The sequence below is a fragment of the Dermacentor albipictus genome, chromosome 8, assembly GCF_038994185.2.
Source record: "Dermacentor albipictus isolate Rhodes 1998 colony chromosome 8, USDA_Dalb.pri_finalv2, whole genome shotgun sequence".
In the NCBI taxonomy this organism is placed as follows: Eukaryota; Metazoa; Arthropoda; class Arachnida; order Ixodida; family Ixodidae; genus Dermacentor; species Dermacentor albipictus.
Window position 1 is genome coordinate 3492751 of NC_091828.1, and position 11725 is coordinate 3504475.

General features: G+C 44.8%; 1 long non-coding RNA gene across 1 annotated transcript; it reads left to right on the forward strand.

Annotated features, from left to right (window-relative positions):
- The first annotated feature begins 3258 nt into the window (after positions 1–3258).
- LOC135921158 (uncharacterized) lies at positions 3259–11198 on the forward strand. The gene is made up of 3 exons (XR_010570478.2): positions 3259–3420; positions 8355–8396; positions 11002–11198. It is a non-coding gene; the product is annotated as an uncharacterized lncRNA (long non-coding RNA).
- The last annotated feature ends 527 nt before the right edge of the window (positions 11199–11725 follow it).

An 11725-nucleotide genomic window follows, 5' to 3' on the forward strand; every position in this document is an offset into this window, starting at 1 on the left:
GGATAGATCCTGTTAATAAAATATGGACTTGGGTATGTTCTAGTCTGTAGCAAACGTAATGTGACCGCTTGGGCTCTGCAAAGCTTACCGTGTGGCAATGGGTACTCCCTTCTGCTTAAATAATAATGCTTCGTGATTTCGTTATATGTTAATAATCGATCCCTGTGTTCCCCGGGTGAAGTGTAAGTTGCTCGGTCTTGAAGAGCACGGCTAGAAAGTCCTCGTGCTGCTTCATTTGCCACCTCATTGAGGTTTCTCCGAGCTCCATTCACTACCCCCAGATGAGCAGGAAACCAGCGGATTTCAATCCTCTCACTGTTGACCTTCTCTAGTAATTTTGTTGCTATCCGTGTCACATATCCGGTGGTAAAGTTGCGTATGGCTGTTCTAGAGTCGCTGTTAATATGTATCCACCGATTAGACCGAATGGCTAAGGCGATTGCCACTTCTTCTGCTACTGTTGGGTCCTCCCTTATGAAAATGACTGTTGAAATGTTGTTGGCATATTGTTGACGAATTGTTGACTCAATAGCCTTTCAACAATACCTCAACAATTATTGAAACCACAGAGCCATAATTCAACAATAAAGTTGTTGGGCAGTTCGAAACAAAAAAGTCGTTGACTAAATTCTGTTGCTATATTGTTGACTAGTATTGAGTATTATTGAGCCATTGTTGAGTAGTTTTCAACAATAAGGTCGTTGACTAAATTCTCTTGATATATTGTTGAATAGTACTGAGTATTATTGAGCCATTGTTGAGTAGTTTCCAACAGTAAAGTCGTTGACTAAATTCTGTTGATATATCGTTGAATAGTATTGAGTATTATTGAGCCAATGTTGAGTAGTTTCCAACAATAAAGTCGTTGACTAAATTCTCTTGACATATTGTTGAATAGTATTGAGTATTGAACCATTGTTGAGTAGTTTCCAACAATAAAGTCGTTGACTAAATGCTGTTAACTTTTTGTTGAATAACATTGATTCACGAGCAATATTGAGTTTCGAAGTATATGTGAAAAACACACGCACATATGTATGTGTGCGTCTTTTGCACATATATGTTGCTTTACTGATCACTTGATCACCATTGCATATATACAGGCTGTTGGTTCGCGTTACTTGAACCATAGACGTATATACACGGGTTTCAGCTAACTTTACTCAGAGTGGAAAAATATGCTGATGCACAATAATACGATGCGACCAAATGCATGTTGCATCACTCCTGTATGCGTCACGCTATTCTTGTATTTTCCTAAGTAGTTAATTAGTCAAGAAAATTAGCCATTCTGAAGGAACAAAGTTAGGCGAAAAATTGCAATTAGGAAGTTCTAGAGCACTTTGTAAAACGTTCGATTAGGCAATTTCTAACTTTCTATCTATTAAGTGTTAGTGTTTTTCAGCCTACTGCGGATGCGCACGGAATACAAGAAATATCACCTGACATACCCGCTTGCGCGCGCCGTGCTTGCCGCGCTCCCAAACGAGCATACCATCGAGCAGGGTGTGTTGCCGCTTAAAAGGCGACAGGGCAGTGACGAAGGCGTTGGCTGTGGTATTGACGCCAGCGACGTGCTTCCCTCACTGCGGTTCATAATGGCGATAAGCAGACGGGTGTTCACACCGGTTAAATGGTATGTATTCGTTTGTGCGCGGAAGGCTTAGGAGCAGTGCAATCACGACTCGCAGGCGGGCATGTCACGTGGTGTTTTTTGTATTTCGCGAGCATCCGCAGTAAACTGAAAAACACTAACACTTAACAGATAGAAAGACAGAAACTGTTTATTCAGACGTGTTGCCAACTGCTCTGCAACTTTCTAATTGGAATTTCTTTCCTAACTTCCTTGCTTCAGAAGTTGGTTAATTATATCCTTGACTAATTAGCTAATTAAGCAAAATAGAGAAATAGCGCGACACGCTACACACCAAATGGAGCAACATGCATGTAGTCACGTCGTCATAGAGTGCATAGAGTTTACACTTGGCCTAAAGTTAGCAGAAACACCCTACACACACACACACACACACACACACACACACACACACACACACATATATATATATATATATATATATATATATATATATATATATATATATATATATATATATATATATATATATATATATATATATATATATATATGCAGTTTGAGAAGACAAACATCCCTACAAGCAGTGACAAACTCATGATCGGACGCATCCTGCATTTCCATCGGCGTCCATTATAAGGGGCCAGTGCCCTGGCTGTGTGTTAGGAAACGGCATTGCATGCCTCCATGATAATATGGTCAAGGTGGCGGAGAACGTTCACGAAATTCAAGTCTGGGGTTTGACGTGCCAAAACCACGCTTTGATTATGAACCGCACCGTAGTAAGAAACTCCATATTTATTTTGACCATCTGGGGTCCTTTAATCTGCACCGAACGCACGGTACACGGGCGTTCTTGCATTTCACCCCCATCGAAATGCAGCCGCCGCGGCCGGCATTAGATCCCAAGCATTCGGGTTAGCAGCGCAACAGCTCAGCCACTATGCCACCACGGCAGGTGCGGCGGAGAAAGGAGTGAACATCGTTTTTACAGAGTGCGTTTCCCTTAGATGTTACCCGGTAGCGCGCTGCAGAACGAAACGAAAACCTTGGCCGATATTTACGACATGGTGCTCATATTTCACATGGAAGCCAAATTCTGTTCTGTGACCTAGACGGGGTGCTGGCGAATGTGTTGGGAATCTGCTCCGCCACCAAGCACAATCTGCGCTGCTATACGTTCTCGGTGACAAATCTCACAGCGCAGAAGCACAGGCACAAATGTTTAAAGAATGGGACGACAGACTGCCTGCACTTTGCCATGACGTCGAAATAAGAAGCACAAACAGCGACGTTTCTATACTTTTCTGGTCAATAGTTGAGTTCGCATGGTTGCGGCATGCATTACCTTTTTTTTAATCCAAACGACGAAAACGGAGCGCACAAATTAGCACGGCGTTTGCGATGTTTGAATTTGGCGCCTTTTCCAGCGCATCCCATTAGCTCCGGCCGGTGCACTCAGTTACTGCGCTAAAGAAAGTAGTTCATCAAAGAAGCGAAGCAAAAACTTTCATACACTTGCAAATCGCAACAATTGTCCAGTAATAACATGACATTACCACATTTGTTATGAAATGATAAAATTTATGATAATGTAAGCGTGTATTTGTATAAGTATACATGTATGATTGCGCGTATATGCTGTTGCTGCTTGGCGCATTCCGGCGAGATCGTGCACGCCTTTTGCTTGAGAGCTTCCCGAGTTTTCTGCGTTCTTTGCGTGCTTCGCTGTGACATCTTTGGAGTATTCCTGCGTGTTGCTCGCTTTTTAAGGGCTTGTTGCCTCGAAGATCGCCATGATCGCCTCCGACTCGGCCGCATCAAGGGTGAGTGAGTGTTTCGAATTTCCCTTGTTCGTCCATTGCGACGTACGCGGTGAACGGAAGCGCGGGAATTATTTCAGCGCTTGTGCGTGTCTTCCGCGCGCCTCTTTTCTAGTTTTCATTCCTAGTACTATCCTTCCGTTGCGAGAATTGGTTGTACAGCACCAGCTTTGTGGTATATAACGTGGAGTTATGTGCTGGTTTAACTTTACACTCCGCTTGTGGTGACGTAAGGCAGCTATGTGGTGCCAGCTAAAACAGAGCATGTTGTACGCCATGATTTCTGATACGGTGTTCGAGCACCGATTACCCGCCGTGGTTGCTCAGTGGCTATGGTGTTGGGCTGCTGAGCACGAGGTCGCGGGATCGAATCCCGGCCACGGCGGCCGCATTTCGATGGGGGCGAAATGCGAAAACACCCGTGTGCTTAGATTTAGGTGCACGTTAAAGAACCCCAGGTGGTCAAAATTTCCGGAGTCCTCCACTACGGCGTGCCTCATAATCAGAAAGTGGTTTTGGCACGTAAAACCCCAAATATTATTCGAGCACCGATTAAGTTAGCCTTGTTAATGAGCGCAAAACAGTGCGACGTGAAACCATCCGATCTGTACTGTAATCGAAGATATTTCGTTTGGGCCACGCTAGTACAAGGCGTGTGGGCGAGCTTGTAATTGCGGGGGGCGGTGGGATCGGCGAAAGTGTATTCTGTTGCGCTGTTCCCTTCAGGATCGAGTGACTACGCGGTGCTTCTAGGCCACTACCTGATACGCCACGCGGCCGATGTTCGCGCGATTGGAAAACATAGAGGAGGCTGTCGCGCAATAATAATAAAGAATTTGAAGGGTGTACAGGCGCTACCAGAATAATTCGGAACGCAACACACGCGGCCGCCCGCCGGCGGAGCGCGCCCGTGGAAAAAGAAGTGCGATGGTATGCGCGTGCGCGGTCTCCCTAGCGAGCAAGCTTGGCTCCCTGGTGCGTCTAGTTTGTGTTGCGTGTCTGCAAAACGGTAGCCTTAGGTGCCCCTTAACGTTTTGTCACGGGGGGCTGGGCCGGTGGTGTCTGTGACAAGCTGTCTCTGAGCATGCATTCGCGTTGGAGCATAAGCGCTCGTGTCTGCATGTTCGGGTGCTTGAGCGCCTTTCTTTTTCATTTTTCATGCGGGCCGTATTTATCATTTGCTCAAAATATTTACGGTAGGTGACCATGACTAGCACTGGCAAAGGGCGGCGCTTTCGTCTGATGCAACCGTGATGATATCGGCGGCTCGATTGATAAAGAGATAGGAACACATTGAAACAATGACAGTTACGCGAATTTCGCCCTATTCCTATCGAGGTAACATGCCCAAAAGAGTGCCGATGAACGTGCGGAGAAATAGAATTAAGCTCAGTTCACAAGGTATATACCTCAACGTGAGATATGCCGCCTCACGGGAAAGTCTAAGTGCGGTCAACCGAATAATCCAAGCATACAGGGATGAAGATAGCCGACTCAAAGATGCAGCACGATCGGAACGACACAGATGCACGTCGGAAGGGTCCGACTTCTCATTGTTGCTGCAGCCGTTGCTAATCCTTTTCGGAGCGCCCGCTAGATCAAGACAGCCCTCAACGTGCAAGTCAGTGAGGAAACAATTAGAAGGCGCGTTCGAGCGGCTGGTCTTCGTGTATTTGTCGCGGCACAAAAGCCACACCTTACGGAGCACCAAAAACGCCGGCGCCTTGAGTTTAGCAGGGCATATGAGCGCTGGACGACTGAAGAATGGAAGGAAGTCATGTTCTCAGATGAATCGACATTTTCATCTAGATCGGGTCAAGAGCGCCGCGTATGGAGACCATATAACTGCAGGTATTTTCATTTTCTTTCTGATCTTTTAAGCACAAATTCTTCGGACGCGCAAACGGTATTTCATCTGAAAAGATCATTATCTATTCCCTTCTTTTCGTGTAGATACGAGCCTGGGTATGTTTACGAGATCTACAGCAGCGGCCGCTGTACTATCAACGTTTGGGGAGCAATTAGCAAAGAGGGCCTCGGTCCGCTAATCCGACTGTCCCCATCGTTCACAGCTAAAGCTTACTGTGAAATTATGGACTACCACGCTCTGGAAGGGCCATTTAAATATGGCTGCTACTTGTTCCAACAAGACCTGGGCCCGGTGCACACCGCCACAGCTGTGGAAAAACTTATTGAAGAACGTAGTGTTCGCGTTCTTGACTGGCCTCCGAAAGGTGCAGACTTCAATGTTATGTAGAACGTGTGGGGCATGATGAAGGAAAGTTTATGCAAGCTGAATCTGGAAGGGGCCAGTGTCGACGAGCTCTGGCTCGCCATAATGCGCGAGTGGAAGCGCCTTGGTGAGAGAAGGGACTTCGTAGATGCGCTCTACGAGCCAAATTCCACGCCGCGTACAAGCTGCGCTTCCCGTGGACGGTGCATTCGCGAGATATTGATAGCGGAACATGCCAACAGCTTTAGACGAAACAGTTACGTTTCGATTCTTTTTGTTTACTGTGGAAAAAATAGACCCATGGGTGTTCTTCCTGTCATTTAGATTTACTATGCTCTCCTTACTATTTTTTTTTTGCATTCAGCTCACACAGCCTACCCATGATTGTCATTGCATATTTCCTCTGAGCAAAATAAAATGAGCATGGAAATGAGTATCTTCGCCAACAAACGCCGACACGCGATCAATAGGTAAGGATACTCGCTACCTAGGGTCCAGATTCCGTGATTGATTGGCGCACAATATATGCGAACCACGTAACGGTGTGCGCCAATAAATGACTAGAGTCGTGAAGAGTTCATTAGAGTGCCTTTAGCATAAAGTGAGTTCTTGTGCGTGAAATTGGCCTTGATGAACGTACCGCGTTATTTCATATTGTAAACTTTTCTATTGCCACTATCGCAGACACACTCGTTAAGAGGGGTCATGTAATAGTGGTAATTGTCCTCATATTACGAAGCTAGTAGTAACATGGATAGGAAGCTATTTTACTAAGAGTTAATACTTCGCAGGACAGGGTAACACGGTGGAAAAACAAGGTAGCGATGCCGTTGTAGCCAAACCGCCTCATTAGCATGTAATCACGCAAAGCATTGCTATCTCCCAGACGGGATGTAGACCATGGCGAGAATACGCTGCAAGGAATCCACAAGCCTTTATTTATAGATTACGGTGCATGCATGCTGTGCTAGACATTCATTCGCCGAGGGCACCTAGCGCTACCTTCTTGGAGCAAGGCAACGCCAATCTAGATGCACTAGGGAGCGAAACTTGCTCGCTAGGGAGACCGCGCATGCGCAAATCTTGCCTGTATTTATCCGCCGGCGCGCTCCGCCGACGAGCAGCTGCGTGTCCGGCGTTCCGAATTATTCTGGGAGCGCCTGTACATGTGATTCTATGCGATACATGAGATACAATAGGGGTGATGCCACAGAGTGCTGCGAAATCATCGAGTTATACGCCTTGCCAACCGCGTGTGTTTTGTTTTCTACCAGTTCGCGCGCATTCAACTTTCTTTTTAGAGCGCAGCTCTTTGGCGTCCGTTCCTGGGTTTCGCGTCGTCGTCGGCGTTGTCGTCGGCCTCGTAAACAGCTCCGCCCCCCTTTCATCCCCCCAGCGCTAGCAGCGACCGACTGATACCGCTTTCGTGAGTCCGCTACCGCACTCACGAAAGACGTCGTGCACTTCCGGCAACTCGCATTAACCGTCCATCGATCCACACCGATGTTAGTAGTGGGGGACTTTAATGTTGACATAAAGACAAACAGCAATTTCCTAACACTTATGCGGGAGAACAACCCGTTCCTCTCGCTCGTAACGCGTCCCACGGCTGTGACAACCTCGCGAGGCACTTGTATAGATCTCGTCTTTGAGAATCAAGCATTGGTGTACCAAGTCGAACATATATCAGTCTATTTCTCAGACCACAAAGCTTCCTTCATGACTGTCAAGAACTGTTAGTGGAGTCTTTGTTAAAGGAATACGTGTGAAAAATAAAAAAAAAATTCTGTGATAGCGCATACATGTGTTGCTCGATTTCTTTGCCTCAATCTATCGAAAAGGTGAAACAGCTTATTCGCTGCGCTCAAATTTCGCATTAGGAAGTAACGTAATCGTCGGTAATTTTTTTCATCTTCTCCATTCGACGCCATCGAGTGCTTCGCCCAAACGGCTTCGCGTAGGCGCTCTTTGCATTCACGTAAAGGCAGATTTCATGGCACTCCAGGTCCTACAACATTCAAAATAATGTAATTTCGTGAAATTGCAGCATTTCGCACTTCAGTAACTGATTGATTTAACAAAGTTTTAAAATCGGTCAAGGAACGAGATGCCTGGCATATCTGCTTTGTCGTCCCACTGCGTTTCGAGGCGGCATGTATACGTTATCGGCAACATAAACATCAATAATTAGCATTGTTTCTTGTGGCCATAGAAGTAGCTAGTTATGTCGAAAAGCTATTTTTGCTTTGAATCCGAGCACTATAGAATGAACAGATTGAAAGGGGAGCGCATCGTTGTGAACTAAATGACGACGCTTTGCCAAAAGCTTGGAATAATTCTTTGTCGAAAGAGCAGTTCTGTGAAATTCTTTCTTTGAGAGTAAGCAAAACTTCAGTAGCATCAGGTAGACGGGGAGTAAAAGAATGTAGCACTCTGGTTTTATATGAAGGAGCTGCCTTTATTATGTGGCCATAACAGTTAAGTAGGTGCGTGGAAATAATTTTTAAAATAAGTAGAGGAATGTGAAATAAATTATTTGACAAGCTCACACTGCCATTGGCAAGAGCGGCCACACTTTAGTGTATTCAATGACTAGTCATTTGTATCCGTCCATTTATGTCAGCCTAATCGTCCATGTAGCTGTTTTGATTGTTGCTTTTGCTGCATCGTGGCTTCACGTTTTAATACTGACATCTTTTTTCAGATTCAAAATGAGCTGGGAGATGCCCCGGCTGGAACGCTAAAGGTGCATTCTTTGGCCATCCATTCTGTAGTGTCACCATGATCAAATACAGTGATACCGTGAAAATGTATTGCAGGAAGCAGAAAAAAAAAAACATTGCTGATGCAACTGCAAGGCATTTACTCCAGTGATCAATTGGTGCAGATTGCCTTCATTAGGAGACATGGTGCCGTTAAGCACTCAGCTGTAAGACTTTGCAACGGCACCGGGACTGGGAGTGAATTTCAGTGTCACTTGGGAACATATTAAACGCAGAATGTGCCTTTTTCAGTGTATATGCCTGATATGAGAGGGGCATTCAGAAACTTGGTGTGGACATTAGTGATCTACATGAGTGCACATCTTTCTAGTTTTATTAAAACGAAGGTATTATGACCTATGTCATACAGCAGTGTGCTGCTAGAGGTATAAAACCAGAACAGCAGCACCCATTGAGAAAGTTGGCTGATGAACGAGCAGTGATCGGGGCTTTCTGCATTTCAAGGCCAAATTCCAATAAGATTGATACCGAGCTGGACGGTGTGAAGTGCCGGTCACCACATACTGTAGCCAGCATGGCATGAACCTCCTTGGCATTGTCTCGTTAAGATACAGAAATTGCATCACTGCTCATAAAGAAATCGGAAATAGGGAGGTTGAGTGGAAGTGGTAGGGCTCCCCTCTGGAGCAGCCAGTGCATACCCTTTGCTATACTGATAATCCTACCTTAATGAGAACTAGTGATGCATGTTAACCTATTACGCAGCCAGGTGCATTCCTTGTTTTGTATTAAGGGGACACTAATGACACCCTAAATGAATTTAAAATAAAGCATCATTTTAAATATCTACTTCTGTAAATTTCTTCGTAGTTGCTTGATTATTACAGAAGATAAAGCTCAAAGTTCAATTTTCTGAGTATCGCCCCAAAATCCTCGTGCTGACACCTCATTGTCACATCATGGATTCCAAGTATTTTTTCAAACTTGGGCTGTATTGGTTATGTAAAAGTTGCTGACGCTTTTTATTTTGGGTTTTTGGAATACGATGAACATCTTTATTTGTAAAAAAAATTTCTACCCCTGAACAGACATCATCAAAATCCATGACGTCACAGCAAGCTGATGTGGTAACTTCAAGGCAACACTGCCACCAATCTTTCCTCTTGCTGCTTTTACAGTTTACTCAGCCTCTTTTCACGGTACGAGTGGATCTCTTGAATTGTAGGAAGGTCATTTACAGACGCATCTAAAATAATTTTTCTCTTTAGTGTTTTCATGCCGTAGTTGCTTAGGGGTGTTGGCACAGCGCCGCTAAGCACGAGGTCACAGGATCAAACAACCGCATTTTGATGGAGGTGAAACACAAAACTGCCCATGTACCTTGCAGTCTGATTTGGTAAAGATTAATCCAGTTCCCCACTATGGCGTGCTTAAACATCATATGGTGGTTTTGGCAGAATTTAATTTATTTTATTTTAGTGCTCCTTTAAGCTGTAGAATTCATGATCTCTGCAAAAACTCACGCTTAAAGTATTCTCCATAAAGATTAAATAAACAGTAGATATGTGTCTATATTTTGAATTGTGGTGATACGTGATGACTATGAGAACGGTGGTACAACGAGACAGACAGAATTGTAATACAATGTGTGACGGCACGATGATGCACATCGAGGAAATGACCGAGTCTCCCTGGAGGTCCCTGACATAAACATCAACTGACTGTCCACAAACTTCAGAGTTCACTCCGTGATCTTGTGGAGCCTGTGCTTTGCGAGTCGATTAATTTAATTGAGGTGGTGGTTGGCACATACTGTCCTTGCGGCTTGTGTACATTTCATACAGTGGAGTGGAATCTCGCATATTACTTCTGGAGCACAGCAAGCGAACGTGATATGTAGTGGTAATCTTAGTAATGATCGACAATCATGTCCCTCTTCGAGCTCCTAATGCTGCTTGCCAACACAAGCAGCAGCAGTTGCCCAAGGTAGCGTGAAAGAGATTAATTGAAAAGTGGCATATGCCCAGGTTCGCATACCCAGTCACCCAAGCTGTTCCGACGGTTGATTTTGAACTCTTCACTCAACATAGCAGCCCAATCTCCCCATAAGACCATGGGCTACCCATTGACACTAATGGATCGGAAAATAGAGAAAACACCTGAAAATATGAAGTATCCTAAGAATGGTAATCACAATAAATAGTACTAGATGTGCATTAGCGAAGCTCTTGGGCCAGTTGGTGCATGATGAACTTGAAAAAGGGGCGTACTAGCAAAACAAAGGATGCGCACACACTGAAAAGGCGTTAGACAGGGACGGACGCTGGTCCGTCCCAACGACCGTCCGGGTCTAATGCTGTTTCCTTGTGTGTGTGTCATTTGTGTTTCGCTGGTACTCCCCTTTTTCAAGTACTAGATGTTTGGATGCTTTGGTTTATTATTCTTGTTTGTGCTGGATTATTTTTCTGAAACATGTGGCATCCAGACAGCATAAGAAGCTAGTAAGAAGTCAAGTTTAGCATTCTAGATTTGCAACAGGTACTTTTGTAATTTATTTGCAGTAGGGCTGTTTGTGAATGTGCTTGAAAGGCTTAAAACTGTTTTGCTAACATTTACTTAAACATGCAGGTTCACATAGGTTGTAGGAGTGTACATTGAGAAGGTTATCCCGGCACAGCTTACCATGGCCTGCCATGGTGGACCAGGAAAGTTTTCAAGGGCCTTGCTTCACCATGTGTTCACAGAGGAGGAGCTCATGGGCCATTTGGACTTTGGAACACCAAGGGGCAAAAGAGGCTCTTGACCCCACCAGGGTCAGTACTGTTATAGGCAAGTACCATATATCCTTTCCGGTTGCATTTATACATTCACATTTTTTTCTAACATTATGAACTTGCCAATGGCATAACAAACGACTTTCAAGTAGCCCGTGTGTGCAGTTATGTGCTACAATAGCCTACCATTTGGAATGACTGTTCATATGATCATGAGTGCCTAATGCCGCCAACTCAAATGCTTCTAAAACTTAAAAGCTGCCTTCACTGCTGAAAGTGTTTAGCGGCTCCACCACATAAAATGAGCTGCATTTGCACATCAGCAGTGCTACTTGGCTGTCATTACAAGGAATAGTTGTCTGTGAAGCACACTCCAAATCTATTGGCATGGACGACATGTTTAAGTAGCCTGAAAGTGTTGTTCTAATACACGAATCGCTGAGAAGCTATGCTCAAGTGTGGTTACTGCTCAGCTCGAGCAGGAGCGCGTTCACCAAATTGCAGAAATCAAAACAGCGCTCCAGGTTCCGAGATGCGAAACAGTAGTTTCACCAATTTTAACAGACCACATCGAATTA